The sequence below is a fragment of the Cervus elaphus genome, chromosome 21, assembly GCF_910594005.1.
Source record: "Cervus elaphus chromosome 21, mCerEla1.1, whole genome shotgun sequence".
NCBI classification, from domain to species: Eukaryota; Metazoa; Chordata; class Mammalia; order Artiodactyla; family Cervidae; genus Cervus; species Cervus elaphus.
The window spans coordinates 70,264,014-70,283,440 of NC_057835.1; the positions used below are offsets into that span (position 1 = coordinate 70,264,014).

Consider the following 19,427-nt stretch of genomic DNA (forward strand, 5'->3'; position numbering starts at 1 on the left):
ATTGGAAGGACTGATGCTGAAGCTGAAATTCCAATACTTTGGCCACCTGATGCAAAGAACTGACTCACTGGAAAAGACCCTGATGCTGGGAAAGATTAAAGGCAGGAGGAGAAGCGAATGACAGAGGACAAGATGGTTGGATGGCATCACTGACTCAATGGACATGAGTTTGAAGCAAGCTGTGGGAGATGGTGGACAGGGAAGCCTGGTGTGCTGCAGTCCATGGGGTTGGAAAGAGTCAGACACAACTGAGCAACTGAACAGCAACAATTAAACAACTTAAAAGTGAAAGAAAGTGAAAGTGTTAGTTGCTCAGTTGTGTCCGACTCTCTGCGACCCCATGGACTGTAGCCTATCAGGCTCCTCTGTCCACGGAATTCTCCAGACAATACTGGAATGGGTTGCCATTGCCTTCTCCAGGGGATCTTCCTGTCTCAGGCATCAAATCCAGGTCTCTTGCATTCCCGGCAGATTCTTTAATGTCTGAGCCACCAGGGAAATCCAAACAACTTAAAACTCAAAAATCTTACTATTAACTCAAATTTTTTTAATACTACTATGACAAAATGTTTCTATATCTTTAATAGTTAAAAGTTAAGCAGCAAGACTTCAACAGAAAAATGCATATGATATGACTAAAGAATTTACAGAAGTATCTTCTTTAGTGACTATTAAATCTGTTAAAAAATGAAATTCAAATAAAAATAGCAATGGAACATCATTTACTCCCATTAATTTAGAAAATATTATCCAGAGTAATAATACTCAATATTGATAAGGGTGTGATGAACAAAGCCATTTCTGAGAAATGATTTAACAATATGTATCTACGGCTTTAAAAATGTTCATACCTTTGATCTAGTAATTTCACTCCAAGAAAATAATCTGAAATATGAACAAAAAAGTTCATCACAGTGCTATTTATAATACTGAAAATTTAGAAAAATGTAAATGCCTAATAGAGGAACCGTTATTATTTTACAATGATTAAAAATATTTGTGAATAGTTTTCCCCAAAGGAAAACAGCTTTATTCATCTGTTATTTTGATGATAAAAACAGTTTGCTTTCATCATAATTCCCAACATTAAAAACGATGAGCAAAAAAATGACAACTATCCCAAATTCTATCATCAACAGGCAATCACTAATAGTCTAACAAATTATCTTACAGACATCTTTCTGGGCATATAATTTTGCAAAATGGAATCACGATATCCATTTTTTTCAAATTGTTTATTCCACTGAGTCTCTAATGGACATTTTTACATAATAATAAATACAGACATATTTTTGGGCCATTAATCTGAATGGCCATATTGTATTCCAGAATGCAACTAATTTCCTACTGGTGGACATTTCCTACATTTTTTGTTATTACAAAAATGTAGGAAATATCACAAGGAGCACACTCATGCAATCACCGTTACACGTATGTCCAATTATCTCCTTAGACACAATCAGAAACCAGCCTCGAAGAATATGCCTGTCCTAATAATAACACATACTGTCAAGCTCCCCTCCAGAAAGTCTAAACCAACTACACCTCCAGCAAGAGTTTCAAAAGCCCATTGCCCCCAAACCTGCTACTGTCCCTCTTTGCAGTTGCCACCAGTGACCACAAACAAGGACTCTCTTTATTGCTTTAATTGGTATTCTTTTAATTACGAGTGAGAAAATATATTTATTTCTCATTTGCTTTTAATCTTTTGTGAACTGCTGTTTATGTCCTTTGCTCATTTTTAAAGGCCTTGCCTTGTTAATATTAATTTGCAAATGTCCTTTGTATCTTAGAGATATTAACTTATTGTCATAATTGTTGCAAACATATTTCCTTCATTTGTCATTTGTATTTCAACTTTATTATTCTTAATCTTCAAACTGTTTTATTTAATTGTATGTACCTGAATCTATAAAATGTTCCTCTATCATTTCCCTTTGGTATCTTACCTTCTGCATTTCAGGACAATAAAGATAGTTACCCATATTTTAGTATTTTATGGTTGATTTTTAATCTTTGAATTTTTAGTATTTACAATTTATTTTGGTATAAAAATTGAAGTAGAGATCAAGCTTCATGGTGTTTCTGCTAGGTAGCCATCAGGGGTTTGAAATGCCACCTTTATCACATACAGATAAACACTGTCCAAGTTTGTTAGGGCTGCCATAACAAGCGGCAGACTGAAGGGCGTAAACAACAGAAATTTCTTTTCTTTTTTTTTAAACACCAAAAACATCTTGTATTGGGGTGTAGCTGATCAACAATGCTGTAGTTTCAGGTGGACAATGCAGGGACGCAGCCATACATATACCTGTGTGCGTTCTCCCCCAAACCCCCATCCCATTCAGGCTAGCACATAACAAGAAATTCATTTTCTTATAGTGCTAAAGCTAGAAGTCTGAGGCCCAAGTGTCAGCAGCGCTGATTTCTTCTGAGTCCTCTCTCCTTGTCTTTAGACAGCAGTCTTCCTGCGTTTTCACTCAGTCTCCCGTCTGTACACAAGGTCTGTGTCCCAATCTGCTCTTCTTACACTGACACCAATCATATCGGATTAAGGTCAACCTAACAGCCTCATATTAACTCAATGACCTCTTTAAAGACCCTCCAATATCTCAAATCCATCACATCCTGAGATACTGGGGGTTAGGACTTTTACTTGTGAATGTTGGGGGGACATAATTCAGCCCACAGCACACGCACACTCACTCTGGTCTGCACCATCTTGTTTCACTGAGCTGTCTGCTGCCGCACTGATATTACACACACTTAGTTGCTATAGCTTTGTAATACCTTCTAACCCACTCCAGTTTTCTTGCCTGGAGAATCCCCATGGACAGAATATCCTGGTGGGCTACATTCCATGGCTTCACAGAGTCAGACATGGCCGAGCGACTAAGCCCAGCACAGCATAGCACCTATTAATAATAAGTGGGCAAGTACCTCCTTGTGACTTGCCTTTTTCAGAACTGTCCTGGCTATTTTCATATTGCTCCCCTGCCCCTATCAGTTTCGGAATTCATTTGGAAGCACTTGGGATTTTTTATAGAGATTACATAGGATTTATAGATTGGCTTGAGAATGTGTGTCTTTCCATGCATCCCAACCTTATTTCTCTCAGGAGAGTTTCATACAGATTTTATTCTATTTTGTTTGGGGTTTTGGTTACATGTATTCCTAGATATTTCATTTTCTTGATACTTTTGTAAGTAGAATATCTTTTCCATTACATTTTCTAATTGGTTGATGCCGAAATATAAGAAACCATTAATTATACATATATTTAACTTGTACTTGTAAACTACAGGGAATGCTATTACTTCCAAAAGCTTTTTAATGATTCTCTTGGTAAACAATCGTATCATCTTCAAATGAAGACAATTTTGCCTTCTTCTCTCCAATAGACTTGTTTCATTGTCTTGCTCACTATATTGACATGCACTTTTAAACAAGGAGAAAAGGGTGCCATTTATTTTTCTTTGACTCTAAGAGAACTGTGTCCAATCAAGGGTATTACTATTAATTTCAGATTTTTAAAAATCATGTGAATTTTCATATGACTTTTCAGTATCAAAATGATCAGATAAAGTGCTCATGCAAGACTGATTAACAGATTTCCTAATATTCTTTATCTCTGCATTCCTGAAATGAAATTCACTTGCTCATGCTACATTTCTTCAAGCAGACTGATGGATCTTATAACCAATATTTTATGATATTTTCCACCAATGTTTATAAATAAGACTGAAATGCAAAATATGTGTGTTCCCCGTGTGCTATCATTTCTATCTAGTACAATTAAAATTTATGCTATGATTTTTGTTTGGGAAAATGCATATTCATTGTTTGCCTATATGTACAGGGCAGAAAAAAAAGGACATCATAATGGTAACACTGGTTACCTTAAGGGGGAGTTATGAAGTTTTTTTCCTTTAATTTTTTATAACAATTGAGCATCATATTTATAACAAGATGTTTTAAATATATGCCACTAAAAAAGAGTGGGTGAAAGTGTATTAGCAGTTATCTCTGGAAGGGGGAATGAAACATGATTTTTATCTTCTCTGTCCTGCTATGAATCTGTCTATCCATCAGTATTTCCCCTCTCTGTCCATGCCCTGACCCTGCTGATTAAAAAATACAAATATACACATTTACATTATTACTTTCTTTTTTTAAGAAACTATGATGAACTTAGGACTTCTCAAATTATAGTAAACCAGTGCAAATAGACGTAAACTCTCCTCAGGATAAAATGAATAGGAAATTGTACGGCTATTAAGTAGGGTCTAAGCAGAGAAGGCTCTCAGCTGTGACTATCTTATTTTGGTAACTGCAGTCAGGTATGAGCTACGTCTCTGCTTATATGAAAGCAGATGATCTGTCTGGGATCTCAGCAAAACGAGGAAGTTTTGCTCCTTTAGGAAGTTAGCATCTTAGCTTGAGTGGTACAAGAGGGACTTTGAACAGCCTACAGCCTCACAAACCACATCTTCAGTCAAGGCACCAACGCGCGGATATTGGCATCTCTCTTCCAAATAAGCCTAAGCACTCCACCCACTTTGACTAGTGTTCTTAAACTGTCTTTTAAAAAACGCTGGGGACGTCCCTGGTGGTCCAGCGATTAAGGCTGCATTTTCCAACGCAGGGGGTATGGGTCTGATCCCTGGAGAGGAAGCTAAGATTTCCACATGCTCACAGCCAAAAAAAAAAAAAAAACCACCCACAAAACATAAACAATACTGTTACAAATTAAATAAAGACTTTTAAAAACATGGTCCACATAAAACACCGCTGGAATTTATGAGGGAAGATGCCTCCCTCCGCCCATCCTGTGGCCGCCTCGGGCCGTTGCGCCTTCCCAGCCGAGGTCCTGATGCTGCAGGACAGACAGGGCGGCACAGACAAGCAGACAGAACCCCATCGGCGCTCTGAGTCACGAAGTGGGGGGCAGTGGTTACACGGCAAGAGATAACTAGATGCTTATTCTAGGTTTACCGGAAAACAAGCTATCTTGCAACTGCTCAGGATAAAGGATTCCCCACAGCACTGCGGGACTTCCACAGGAACCAGGAGAGCCAGATAAGCCGCAAGGCCACATGCATCCTGCTCAGCAGCCGCAGCCCGGGAAGCAGGGATTCAGCTCTGACTCCTTACGTAAGAGCCCAACAATGGGTCCCCATTAATCATCGGGCTTCTCAGAGGTTAGTGGTGAAGGGACAAATCTGGTGAAGGTTTTCAAAAAGTAAAATAAAAGATTTACATCATCCTGCCAAAAATAAAAGATCAGAGTTGTGAGTCTTGGAAAAGTTTCATATTGCCTTCATGCAGTGATCAGGTTAGCCCTCGACTGAAGGTAAGAGCAGGGCCTGGACCAGTGAGGGCTCTGGCTTCTGAGGACCCTTCAGCAGCCCACCAATGGCTACACTGACTGTTAAAGGAGAAAAATTAATCATTCAATCAATCAACAGCGGAATTCAGTTTCCAAACAATTATCTTGTACGTATGCCCATCTCCAGCTTTCCAAGTGCTTTTGCAAACCTTGCTTCATTTGATCCAAAGAACTGCTTACAACAGAGATGGCAGATACCATCATTCCTAATAAAAACAGCTGCCATTTTATGCACGACTACTGTGTGCCCAGTACTGGCCTAAGAGCTTCAAAAACCTTGTATCATTTATCCTCACAACAACCCTCTGAGGTTAGAACAATTGGTCTGCGCTTTGTTTTGTGGGTTTGCTTTTTGCTTTGGGGGTTTTATTTATTTATTTATTTATTTTTGGCTGAGCTGGGTCTTCGTTGCTGCCCACAGGCTTTTCCTAGTTGTGGAGGTCAGGGGCTTCTCGGCGTGGCGGCTTCTCGCTGCAGCACACAGGCTCCAGGCGTGCAGGCTCAGTGCTCGTGGAGCAGGGGCTCAGCTGCCCTGTGGCGTGTGGAATCTTCCTAGATTCCTAGGGTTCCAACCCATGTCCCCTTCATTGGCAAGCCAGATTCTTAACCACGGGACCACCAGGGAAGTCCCAGGAACAACTGTTATCCCCAGTTTACAGCTAAGAGAACAAAGGACTTGAAGTAAAGAAAATGCAAATTCAGTTAAACACGTACATCCCCAATTTCTAAAGGAAGGAATCGAGGCCTTAGCAAAGTCGAGTGACTCTGCAAGTTCACAAGGTTCGTAACTGTACAAACTGAGCCTTAACCGCAGGTCCACCTGATTCCAAAGACCACGATCTTAACCGTTTGGCTGTCCGCCCTCCCGGGATCACCGGTAAGTTACCATGGGGACAGGAAGGCTCCACTCAGCAGTCAGTCAACGTGGCAGAAGGAGCCTCACCATTCCTGTGTAGACACCATGCCGCTTCCCAGTTAGAACCTTCACTGCTGATTCTGAGACTCTGGGGGAGAGTTTTTACATTTTTTCCTGTGAAAAGTTTCCCTTGGGAAAAGTCAGATGCTCTCGCCTTCCTCCACTGAAACGGTCTGATTCTAAGGGACCCGTTGCTGCTTCCTCTGTGAGGCTGCCTGACTTCGTGAGTGGACTTAAGAACATGCTTCCCAGAGGCCAAACCAGCAGTGCAAAGTGCCAGGGGTGCTGGCATGTGGCTGAGAGAACCTGTGGGAGCAACCCAGGCCATGCTGTGGCCGGTAAGCCCCCAAACAAGGCTGCCCCGGGGGGAGCCGTGCCCTGGCCTCACCCCCCAAACGAGGAGGCTTTGCTTGCCATCCTTCCAGCTGGCTGGTGGGGGCCGGCTGCCTGAGTCACACAGAAGGGGCTCAGTGGCCTGGGCTTACCACGTTCCCCCCTCCCCCACAGATGTGTCCAGAAACGCCTCCACCTACAGCTTGCAAGGAACCCTGGGCCACCTGTTCTGGAAGGCCTCCCAAAGCCGGAGTCAGCATTTATTTCTTCCTCAGGCTCAAGCAGATGACGGAGGTCAGTGGTGTCAACATGGAACACGCTAAGTTGGAATGAAAGACAGCAAGCAGCTCAGCGGGGACAGATCTAGTGATAACGGCAACTCAAGTATAAAATGAGCCCCACCCCCAGGGGCCTGCCGCTCCCGCTCCGGCTGTGACCCCCGAGCAAAGGGAGGTGGGCCAGAGCCCCTGGAAGAGCGTGTGCACCCTTGCTTGGCCAGGCTTTGGGACCAGGGACCTGAGATGCGACTTCACCACTCTGTTGTGGCAGGTGGATCTGTATCTGAAGGACTTTGATCGTCCCTTTTTCTCCCCAGGCAGGAACTGAGGGTAGAGGGACCTTAGAGGGGTCACCTGGGCACCCAGAGCAGAAAGACACGATAGATGAACACAGTCCAGCCCCAAGTCTTTCTGGTATTTCATCTCCTCCTCTGAGGGCTAAGTCAGGATATTTGTTTCAGCAACAGGCCTAAAGTTACATTTGGGTAAATAAAGTAGGACTAAGCTCCTGCAGGGGGAAAAAAAAATATCTCAAGCTTTTCTAGAACAAAAAAGAAGTTTGAACTTGCTTCTGGCAGTAAACCTACAGGAGAGAAACTCTCTACACTGAGTCCTCCCACCCAAGTGTGACGATGGGGCCATGGCCAGGTTAAGATCCCAAAACAGATCCATTCAACCTTGGCTATGTGTTAACTTAACCAAGGGAGCTGTTAATAAATTCTAATATCCAAGCTCACCAGACTACTAAACCTCAATCTCAGGAGTAAGCACTCAGCGTTGGTTATTTTTACAGAAGCCTCCCTTCCCTATCCCTACCCCGTGTGTGCAGCCAGGGTTAAGAACTGCTGGCCTGAAAGCTAAGAAAAAGGCCTCAGCAACCCAGATTGCCTGCAGCAGCCACTATGATGTTCAGACACAAAATGTGGCAGCAGCATCCCCAGGCTACAGACCCCAACTTATGAAATCATGCCCAGGGGTATGGTTAGTTTCATGTTGCGTTCCTCTCCATCCACCCCTCTAGGCTACTCCAAGAGTGCACAAGCAGCGCTGGTAGATGTCTGTTGCTTTTGGAAACAAACATCTGCATGTCTCTTTGTGGGCAGTGCTACTGTCCATCAAGGTCCTTAGCTCCCGGCTGAGGAAATGGCATGCATGCATGCTCAGCCACCCAGTTGACTCTGACTCTTTGTAATCCCGTGGACTCTAACCCGCCAGGCTCCTTTGTCCATGGGATTCTCCAGGCAAGGATACTGGAGTGGGTTGCCGTGCCCTCCTCCAGGGGATCTTCCCTATCCAGGGATTGAACCTACGTCTCTTGCGTCTGCTACATTGGCAGGTGGGTTCCTTACCACTGCGCCACCGGGGAAGCCCCAAGTGAGGGGCAGATGACCCAAACTAAGACAATCCAGCCCTCTCTCCCCAAAATCTGACTATTGGGTGGGGTAACAAAGGAGTAGAAAATGGTTGGAGCTGAGTTGTGCTGATATCGGCCTGGGAATAACTAAGAGTCCTGGTGCTGTCTTGCTGCCTAAGACCCAGACCTTTGTTTCTTCAAGTCTGTGAGCTGCCCCCAGAATCTAACAAATGCCTTTTTGCTTTAATTAGCCAGAACTGGCTTCTGTTGCTCACAATCAAAGAACTCTGATTGACAACTTAATCGATCAGAGCAGGTGAAGCTATGCTCTGATAAAGCTCCATGCCATCCCAGTCCACGGGGGCCCTGCTGGGTCATCCCCTCCCTGGTACCCAGGCTGATGGGGAGCCATCCCTGGAATACTGCCAGTCACGATGGCAGAGTTTCCCTCAGAGGATCTCACACTGTCTATTAGACACTGGCCTTGGGTGACGTATGCCAGGGCTCACGGCTCATTGGTCAGAACCAACCAGAATTCCCAGGGCTCCACCCAACAACTAAGACCACAGTGCAAACAGCACTAATGGTCTTTAGCTCCATTAATCCAACAGCTCAAATATACTGAAGACAATCTGCCAAATTATTGTTTTGGTATGTTTTTCAGGGCTAGCTTGGAGAAAAAGAAAAAAGTGCAAGTGAAGTAGTTCGGTCGTGTCCGACTCTTTGTGACCCCAGGGACTGTAGCCCACTAGGCTCCTCCGTCCACGGGACTTTCCAGGCAAGTGTACTGGAGTGGGTTGCCATTTCCTTCTCCAGGGGATATTCCCGACCCTGGGATCGAACCCCGGTATCCCTCATTGTAGGCAGACGCTTTACCGTCTGAGTCACCAGGGAAGCACAATTCAAAACCATGTTTCCATGAGAAAGCAGGTGCCATGTTCTAAATAGCTGACTTGTAAAAGAAGGTGGACTCTTGCCTGGGAAATCCCATGGGCAGAAGAGCCTGGCAGACTACGGTGTATGGAGTCCCAAAAGAGTCAAACTCGCCTTAGCCACTAAACAAGAACAACAACAAAAGGTGGAACACAATCTGCTGACAAGTTTGGCTTCCTGCTTCTCAGGTTGCTCAGTGCTAAAGCAGGAGACTTGGGTTCCATCCCTGGGTCAGGAAGATACCCTGGAGAAGGAAATGGCAACCCACTCTGGTATTCTTGCCTGGGAAATCCTGTGGACGGAGGAGCCTGGCAGGCAACAGTCCATGGGGTCGCAAAGAGTCGAACAGGACTGAGAGAGTAGGCACAGCACAGCACAGCAATTGAACAGCAGTGGCAACAATACTTACATAATTATTTAAGAAACAAGACCCCAGACTTTGATAAGCCGACTGGATTACTCAACCACAGCCACGACAAACAGGGCCGGCTAATGCATGTGGGGCCCACTTGTGGGTCCCCTTGTTCAAAGAGCAAGAAAAAGTGTCATTAAATGTACTAAAATATAAAGCTTTTTCCTTTCTTCCCTGGATGTTTTATTTGCTAGTTCATGTTCTCAGAAAAGATAAGGTAAAATTTTAAAGTATCAGCATGAATTTTACTGTTTATAGTGTGCAAAGCCAGTTTTAAATGCAAACACAGGCGCCTTGGACAAAACTCCTATTTCAGAGCTGGTGCTGGCATAGGTCTTTAGTTCTTGACAGAACCGTGTTAATGCTGCAGGTCACTGACTCAACTCACCTTAATTTTCCTTCTTTATTTTTTTTTATTTTTTTTTTAACAACTGATTATCAATTTATTAAAAAGATTGATTTAGGCATCGGCAATGGTGACTTCCACCTCGACTCCTGGCTCAATACTGATGGAAGTGATCTTCTTTAATACAGAGCAGAGTGCCAGCCCGGCCACCATCACCTGACTGACAAGTAAGGAGCAGTGGAGTGGCGGGCTCTGTCTCCATTTCCTTCCACGGCATCGTTGTCAGAGCAAGCAGTCGGCTCACCAGGAGAGCAACAGGACTGAGAGCATAACCAGCGTGTTCCTCGCTTTCTTCCTGCTTTCCAAGCAAGTTCTGGTGCAGACGGCTTCTCAGGCTGCAGGAGCCTCTGCGGACCCCGGCAGAGATGCGACGCGCTCAGCCCGCGGCGGCTCGCATCTCCCCGAGCGCGCACGCGTGGCACGCCAAGCCCCGTGGTCCACAGGCGCCCAGGACCCTGCCGAGACGAGCGACGGGCACCCGCAGTGCACGCTCCGTGCTCCCTTCATTTACAAAGCAGACGTTCAAAGAAAAAAATTATTGGCGATTTTGAGAACGGTGACGGCAGAGCGTTAACGCAGAGGCCCCTTCTGAGCACAGATCCCTCCGATGGCGCAGAGCAGGCCCAGGGATCCTGCCTGTGACACCACTGCCAGCCTTCGCTCTACCAGGAAACCAGCGGGGCCAGTGTTCAGCGATTCTGAGCCAGTGTCCTAAGAGCTATGAAGAGGGCTTGAACGGTAGGGCCTGCCACTCTTCCTTTCAGGCCACAGATGTTTACCGAATAGCTATTATGTGCCAGGTGTTTTAGGTGATGGAGATAAGACAGTAAACATAAAAGACCTGACCTCAAGAAGCTGACTTCCAGCGGGAGAGACAAAAAACAAAATGTGTAAACAAAATCAAATAGTGTGTTGGATGGTAGCTAAGGGCTAAGAGGGTGTGGATACTTAACATTTTACAGCCGTTTACCGCGGTAGTGAAGGACAGAGAAAATGTTACAGGAGAAAGCTGATGGGGAATTGGCAGGTGCTGGCAGTCAGAGACAGGAAAGGTTTTCTGAAGAGGGCCTGGGTTGTGCTCATGAAGATCCCCACCCCCAACCCCCACCCGCTCCACCCAGCCTTGGGCAGGGCATCTGCTACTTGCAGCCAAGCTGGTCTAGTCTGTGCAAGTGTGAAATGAGGTTCATTAAAAGATTGTTACCCTGAATGCAACGGTTGGACAGAGGATGAGCTCTTACAGCCTCAAGAAAGTTCAGAAGCCCACATTTAAATCAGTTTTTCAGTCAAAGCTTTCACATTTATGGTTAAATGAACCAGTTGATTAGGCGCCATGCTGCTGCTGCTGCTAAGTCACTTCAGTCGTGTCCGACTCTGTGCGACCCCATAGACGGCAGCCCACCAGGCTCCCCCATCCCTGGGATTCTCCAGGCAAGAACACTGGAGTGGGTTGCCATTTCCTTCTCCGATGCATGAAAGTGAAAAGTGAAAGGGAAGTCGCTCAGTCCTGTCCGACTCTTAGCAACCCCATGGACTGCAGCCTACCAGGCTCCTCCATCCATGGGATTTTCCAGGCAAGAGTACTGGAGTGGGGTGCCATTGCCTTCTCCGGATTAGGCGCCATAATTTAGGCCAAAAGTGGAGGGGATTCCCCACCCCCAGCCTGTAAATCAGATGTCCAATTTGCCTAAGTGAAAGCGAGAGGGTGAAATATATTCACCCAGGGTTTTACTCTGCCAGCTGAACCCAGACCAACACCAGGCCTTCCAGAACACTGTACTTGTCAGCCTATCTTTTTTAACATCTCCAGAAACCATTCAGTTTCCTCTCCAAGAGAATTGCTTCCTAACTTCTGATCACTTTTAAAATGAATTTGTAATGCATTTCTTGACAACTATAATATTTGATAATAAACATTAAGAGGGCTTCACTGATAGCTCAGTTGGTAGAGTCTGCAATGTAGTAGACCCCAGTTCGATTCCTGGGTTAGGAAGATCCACTGGAGAAGGGATAGGCTGCCCACTCCAGTATTCTTGGGCTTCCCTTGTGGCTCAGCTGGTAAAGAATCTGCCTGCAATGCAGGAGACCTGGCTTCAATCCCTGGGCTGGGAAGATCCCCTGGAGAAGGGAAAGGCTATCCACTCCAGTATTCTGGCCTGGAGAATTCCATGGACAGTCCATGGGGGTCACAAAGAGTCAGACACAACTGAGTGACTTTCACTTCAGACATTAAGATGGAAAGGTTTAGGAAAAAATGAAGATATTCTCTTTATCCCTCACTTGTATGATGTTTGTCTCCCTCTCTTAGTAAATCAACAGACAAAGATAATCAGGAGGCTCTCGGGACCTTGTTCTTGAGTCATTTTCACATCCCAGGTTCAAATTCCACTTCTATTAATTTTTAAGATGTCCATTGGTTTGGGGAGAAGAAATTATATTATCACTTCTATAACTAAAACATGGGTGACCTTGTAAAAAAAGTCAGCCTCAAATATGCTAACCGTCTAGACACAGGGCCACGTGTCCCCTTTTTAATTTGGGCAGAGTTTATTGTGAAAGTTAATGTCTAGCCAGATCTTCCTGCCTGGTTTTCCAAGCATGTCCACACAGGCTGGCAAGGGGAGCGGAGTGGGTAGCCTGTTGAGGGAATAGTACCTGGAGGCCAGGATGCTCCCCAGCCCGGCCTGATTTGCTTTGTACTCTCAGGCAGGATGAAGAGGGCTGGTGGGGACGCCCTTACCCATTCACCACTCCCACGCGGAACTCAGTCTGAATGGCCTCTGGTGTTATTATATGTTGGCAGATTCTGCCCACGTCCCCTCGGCGTTACACACTGGCATCTCTGAAGCTGGCTTTGTCTCCCACCCATTGTTGGGTTTGGGCTGCGTTTCTGCGTTTCAAGGCCCTTAAAGAACCTCACGAAGTAGAAGAGAAAAGAAAGGGGGCAGTCAGACAGGATACACTGGTTGTACTATTCTTACCATCCATCCAATTCCAAGAAGCTCCTGCATTTTGAATAGATAATAAAAGACTGGTGTGCAGCTGGGCCCCATTGACCCACTATCCTTCCCTTACATGCCGGATAATGGAGGCTTTAGGATGCATCACGGAACACAGAAATGACTACCTTAAGAAACAATCTATACTTACAAGTATCCTAGTTAAAAAAACAAAAGGCCAATGTGAGTCCATCAGCTGTAACAAAGATGCCACGTTGGAGCTGGATGTTGAAGGTGGAAGAGAATGTGTATGGCGGGGAGAAGGGGGCATATAGGAACTCACTGTACTTTCTCTCAAATGTTTCTCTGAACCTAAAACACTCCAAAACATAAAATCCACTAAAAACTAAAAGCCATGAGGAGATCTATTTATTTAAAATAGTTTTTTTAGCCAAACCTTATTCACATATACTGTGGGAATGAAACAAAGTGAAATTTAAATGAATGATAAAAATATTCTATAACATGCAGATATTTGCATGTTATTTAAAATACAAGTAGTAAATTAAAACACTGATCATCTCGTGCTTAACTATTCATTAAACATCTGCTGAACAATGAACTTCTTAAAAACAACTCTGTCCGAAAAGTGCTATTATTATTTGTTCCTCACACAAGAGGAAACAGGCTGAAGCAGGTTAAGAAAATTGTGTCCAGTCACACAGCCAATAAATGAGCAGCTGGGAAATTAGCATCCACTGAAGAGAGGAAAAAATAAAGGAGAGGGCATTCACCCAATATTCTTTTGCCTAAAAAGACACAAATTAAGCACATTAAAAAAATTTAATTGAAAAAAAAAGAACCTTATCCTTATGTCTAAAAGATAAGCTATAATTAATAAGTTTGGAGGAGTGGAGAGATAAGGCAAAAAAGAGAGATATAGAAAATGGATACCATTTTCAGGGGTTGTTGTTCAGTCGCTCAGTCGTGTCTGACTCTTTGCAACCCCATGGACTGCAGCACGCCAGGCTTCCCTGTCCATCACCAACTCCCGGAACTTGCTCAAATTCATGTTGATCAAGTCAGTGATGACATCCAACTATTTCATCCTCTGTTGTCCCCTTCTCCTCCTGCCTTCAATCTTTCCCAGCCTCAGGGTCTTGTCTAATTCAGGGGAGAGAGAGTTAAAAGAATTCTGCTGAGGTGGAGGGGGGCGGTGGTGCGGAGGGTGGCGGGGGAGGGAAGCTAAGTTTGGAGACAAAAAGTGAAGAGGGGAAAGGGAGAACGTGAGAGAAGAGAGGAAGAAATATATTAAAGAGTGGGACAATTTAATTTATGTGACTGTCATATTGGAATGTATTGGTTTCAACAAAATGATAGTCTACGGTGGCATCACATGGGCAAATATGCTTTTAAACGAGTCAGAGTGAATTGTATGATTCAGTAAGAGGCCTTTAAACAGTTTTCCATCTTTGCTGAGTGTAGATGCTGCCGCCTCTCTAGGACCTGAGGCAGCTGTGCCTTATTCCTCAGGCTCAGACCCCCGGGGCCTCTCGTGGGGGAACATCTCAGGATTCACTGTCTGAAATACGTGTTTGGGGTACACCATGGCCCCCCGAGTACAACCCAGTGGCTTCCTCTAGGGCTTAAAGGAACAAACAGCCAATGCTGGGGGAAACTCAAGCCTGTTTGTCTTGACTGAGAGCCTGTGAGCCAGTCTCTTCCTAAAGGATTTTCAGAAGACTTAACTTTGCTGGACGTTTGCCTCATGTGCTAGTGATAGGAAATAACCCCATGCACAGACACACCCGAGGGGCCGCTCTCTACAGCCCGCCCACCTGCACCCAAACCCCAGAACCATCCAGATGGGAGAGGTGAGCTGTTAGGTGAGGCCACTCCCCAGAATCAACGATGAGTCCTCCTCCTGCTCTCTGTCCTCTTCATTAAAACACTCACTGAGTGAATGACGCATCTTCAGGTCAGCGTTTTTTAACCCAAACTTACACTGGTGCCTGAACGATTGATCCTGACTGGCAAACGGCTACCACGAAACTAGGCAGCTGAGTTCTCCGCGGGCCTCCGGCTCACTGCTCTAGGCGACCTTGGGCAAGTCCCCACCGGGGCCCGGATTCCTCAAACTTGACAGAGTAAGTCAGATGACCTGACCCTTCCAGCCACAAACTTCCATTATCCTGCTCACCTGCCACCTCACAGCAGGGGCAAAACTGGAGTTTAAAAGAATCAATCTTGAATTCTGACCAACACATGAGCCCACCCAAGACTGACCAGTTCACACTTACACACTGGAACACACACTTCCATGAGCCTTTATCTCACATACCATATGCAAGCTAAGGAAGTCGTATCTCACAGAGAACGAGATAAACAGTCTTTATCACTGCATGGGACTCCCAGGGAACATCCAAGGACAAGCTGATGATAAGGAGGTAGAATAATCCGTCCTTTACCTCCAATATGACTGAACTGCTCAATTTCTATAGACTCTCTGTTATTATTTTAAAAAGGGCAAAAAAAAATTTTAAGTGATGAGTTAATATTTAATTGTTGAGCACTCACAAAGAAACCCAGGGGATATTGAGAATGTTTAAACATCCAAATGGTGGACCACTCTGAAACTGTCACATCTAATAACCATCTTGTAATGCATCAATCTCTGTCACACTTCAGAGCCTCAAATCCTACCTTGCGTGCTAAGTCCTACCTTGGGTCCATACTTTCTTCCTTTTCTCTTGTCTGCCCTTGTGTTTCTGAATTACTTATTCCCAGGATTTTTAATTAAAGAAGCCCAGTTATGAATAAATTTATTAATTAATAATATCAGTGTCTCATTTGAGGACTGTCAGGTGGTGAAGCCACAGCAACACCAACGATGTGCATATATTCAGTGTCTAAGTGAGTTCAGGGTCTTAGATTCAATTGTTAATACAAGAGATTTATCACAGTTGATCAGTTCAGTCAGTTCAGTCACTCAGTCGTGTCCGACTCTTTGCGACCCCATGGACTGCAGCACGCTAGGCCTCCCTGTCCATCACCAACTCCCAGAGTTTACTCAAACTCATGTCCATTGAGTCGGTGATGCCATCCAACCATCTCATCCTCTGTCGCCCCCTTCTCCTCCCGCCTCCAATCTTTCCAAGCATCAGGGTCTTTTCCAATGAGTCAGCTCTTCACATCAGGTGGCCAAAGTATCGGAGTTTCAGCTTCAACATCAGTCCTACCGATGAACACCCAGGACTGATCTCCTTTAGGATGGACTGGTTGCATCTCCTTGCAGTCCAAGGGGCTTTCAAGAGTCTTCTCCAAAACCACAGTTCAAAAGCATCAATTCTTCTGTGCTCAGCTTTCTTTATAGTCCAACTCTCACATCCATACATGACTACTGGATCTCTTAGACACACTGTAACCTCCAAAGGGCTCTGAGTTTCCATGTCCTTGATCACCTCCTACGCCTGCTCCCTTCTCTCCATAACCTTTCTCCACGAGCCCTCTGGAACTTCATTCCATGATAAAATCTCTCTTGCCCACAACCAGGTCACAGTGGGTCTCCCCTTCACCTCTTCAGGCTAAACCAGTCGCAGCTCATCACTGCAAGGCCACCACTCCTCCCCTGTCACCTTCCCAAGGAGATGCCATTCATCCAGACTGGACCCAAGAGCGGGAGGAGAATCACACTGTCGGCTCCCAATGACAGCTTACCCATTCCTGCTGATGCGAAATGAGCCTCTATACTGTCCTCTGTCAGTGTCAGACGCCAACCCCATCATTCTTCGTCCTCATTCAAGGAGCCTTTGGCACCTTGCTCCATCTTCTGTCCACCCCTAGTCCTGCCATTGTCCTGAGTAGCTTCAATCTTAGTTCTTTTCACTCCAGCCATCATCGTCACATCTGAATTTTCTGTCAGTGAGATCTTCTGTATCGTGACTCCTCTGCTTTCTCCTTCTCTATCAACCCCCGCCTGGTTTTACTTCCTCCCTGTCAAATCCCTCCCTTCCTGGGTTTCCCTAGCAAACCCAGACTCCACAACACATCACATCAGTCACTGTCTTACAGATATCCTCACTCTCCTCTCTTGGCTTCAGGAACACTCTTGATTTCCCTCCCTTAAATCCCCTTTTCAATATGTCTTTCTCCTTTCCCTTAAGTGTCAGTGTTCTTGAATGCCTATTGGATTCTTCCCACTCTCCCCTGATAATTTCATGTACACTGCTTGTCTGTTTCTGGCAATTAATTTTTTTGTCTAAGATTCCAAGTCATTTGCTTTGCAGTTTCTTTTCACAAGGAGACTACACAAAATTGGCCTGTATGCAGGTCAAGAAGCAAGTTAGAACGAGACATGGAACAACAGACTGGTTCCAAATTAGGAAAGGAGTACATCAAGGCTGTATATTGTCACCCTGCTTATTTAACTTATATGCAGAATACGGCATGAGAAATGTCAGGCTGGATGAAACACAAGCTGGAATCAAGATTTCTGGGAGAAATATCAATAACCTCAGATATGCAGATGACACCATCTTTATGACAGAAAGTGAAGAGGAACTAAGAAGCCTCTTGAGGAAGGGGAAAGAGGAGAGTGAAAAAGCTGGCTTAAAACTCAACATTCAAAAAATGAAGATCATGGCACCTGGTCTCATCACTTCTTGGCAAATAGATGGGGAAATAGTGACAGACTTTATTTTCTTGGGCTCCAAAATCACTGCTGATGGTCACATGAAATTAAGACACTTGATCCTTGAAAGAAAAGCTATGACAAACCTAGAAAGCGTATTAAAAAGCAGAGACATTACTTTGCTGACAAAGGTCTGTCTAGTCAAAGCAATGGCTTTTCCAGTAATCCAGAGATTATTCCATGCTTGTGCCATTTTAAAATATTATATAGTTTCTTTTATTGAAATATATTATATCCAGATTTTGTTTATGAAGTTTACTTGTAAGGAAATCCTATTGAGTCAGTTCTCAACTTTCTTTTTTGCCATTAGAAACAAGAGTAATACCAAGTTTTAAAAATCCTATTTTTCAAACTCAGATCATCACAATATTTTGTGAAAAATTGGTAAGATCTTGAATTTTTCTTCAGCCATACAGCCTTCAATGGAATACTGACTAAAACTTTAATACCTGGGAAAAGATGGTATTTTTTACCATGCATCCCTATACGTGCATGCTCAGTAACTCATTCATGTCCGACTCTTTGGGACCCCATGGACTGTAACCCACCAGACCCCTTTGTCCATGGAATTCTCCAGCAAGAATACTAGAGTGGGTTGCCATTTCCTACTCCAGGGGATCTTCCCAACCCAGGGGTCAAAACCCAAATCTCTTCCATCTCCTGCATTGGCAGGCGGATTATTTACCACTGCACCACCTGGTAATCCCCAATACATCCCTATAATATGCTGTATTTTGAAGTTACCAATAGATCACAGTCTTGGCCTCTGCAGATCTAAATTCAGCCATAGACTTCAATAAAGAGACAGCTCTTGGCCTCTCATTTCATAGGAAAATACAGCAATATGTCCTCTAAATTTAAATACATATTCAAATTGTTCCCAAAGAAAAGTTACTAGGAAAGTTTTTCCTGCTGAGAGGCAGTCTGTCCATCGGAAGTCTGCCTGAAGCTTAGTATTTATCCTTAGACTAGTTTGAGAAAGGATTTGAGTAACCTAAGCAATTAGCAAAGAGGTCATAATGAGTAGAGGCTTCCCAGGTGGCTCAGTGGTAAAGAATCCGCCTGCAATGCAGGAGTCTTAGAAGACTCAGGTTCGATCCCCTGGAGAAGGAAATGGCAACACACTCCAGTATTCTTGCCTGGAAAATTCCATGGACAGAGGAGCCTGGTGGGCTACAGTATGGGGTGGCAACAAATCGGGCCATGACTTAGCGACTAAACAACAACAGCAAAGATGAGTAGAAAAGTTCTTCACCTTTCCCAGAGCAGATTCTACTTCCAAAGCTCACTTGCAAAAGGAAAAACTTATGTGACTTTCTTTTGCAGAAATGTGGAAACCAAGAAAGGCTCTTGCTCAGCAAAGACAGGGCACAGACGGTGAAGGGGCACAGACTCCTTTCCCAGGGCAGCCCCACATGGGCTCGTCCTGGCGCTGGAGCACAAGCCGGGCCACCCCCCACCCCGCCGGCCGGCACACCCTCAGAGCCGGCCGGATGGGCTGGAGCAGGCGGCCTGGGGTTCCCAGGCACACTCAGGATACACTTACCTTTCTCCCAGAAGAGGATGCTCCAGGGGAGACATATCGCACTCAGTTGAACAGGCAGATGTGTTGAGCGCTTACTATTATTAGGCACGATGTGAGACACTGGGGATAAAAGGCTAAGCAAGGCCGCCTTCTGCCCCAGCCAGTCCCAAATGAGCCCAAGAAACAGGCAATTGAGTCACAGTTGAGCTGGGTTTCCTCCAAACCTCCAGAGCCAGGAAGCAAATCCCAATC

At 44.8% G+C, this 19,427-nt stretch overlaps 1 long non-coding RNA gene across 1 annotated transcript in view; it reads right to left on the bottom strand.

Annotated features, from left to right (window-relative positions):
* Window positions 1-19,427, bottom strand: part of LOC122679329 — a 79,467-nt gene extending 60,040 nt beyond the window's left edge. The window contains exon 1 of the long non-coding RNA XR_006336365.1: window positions 19,197-19,427. This is a non-coding gene — a long non-coding RNA (uncharacterized LOC122679329). The remainder of the gene's footprint in view (window positions 1-19,196) is intronic.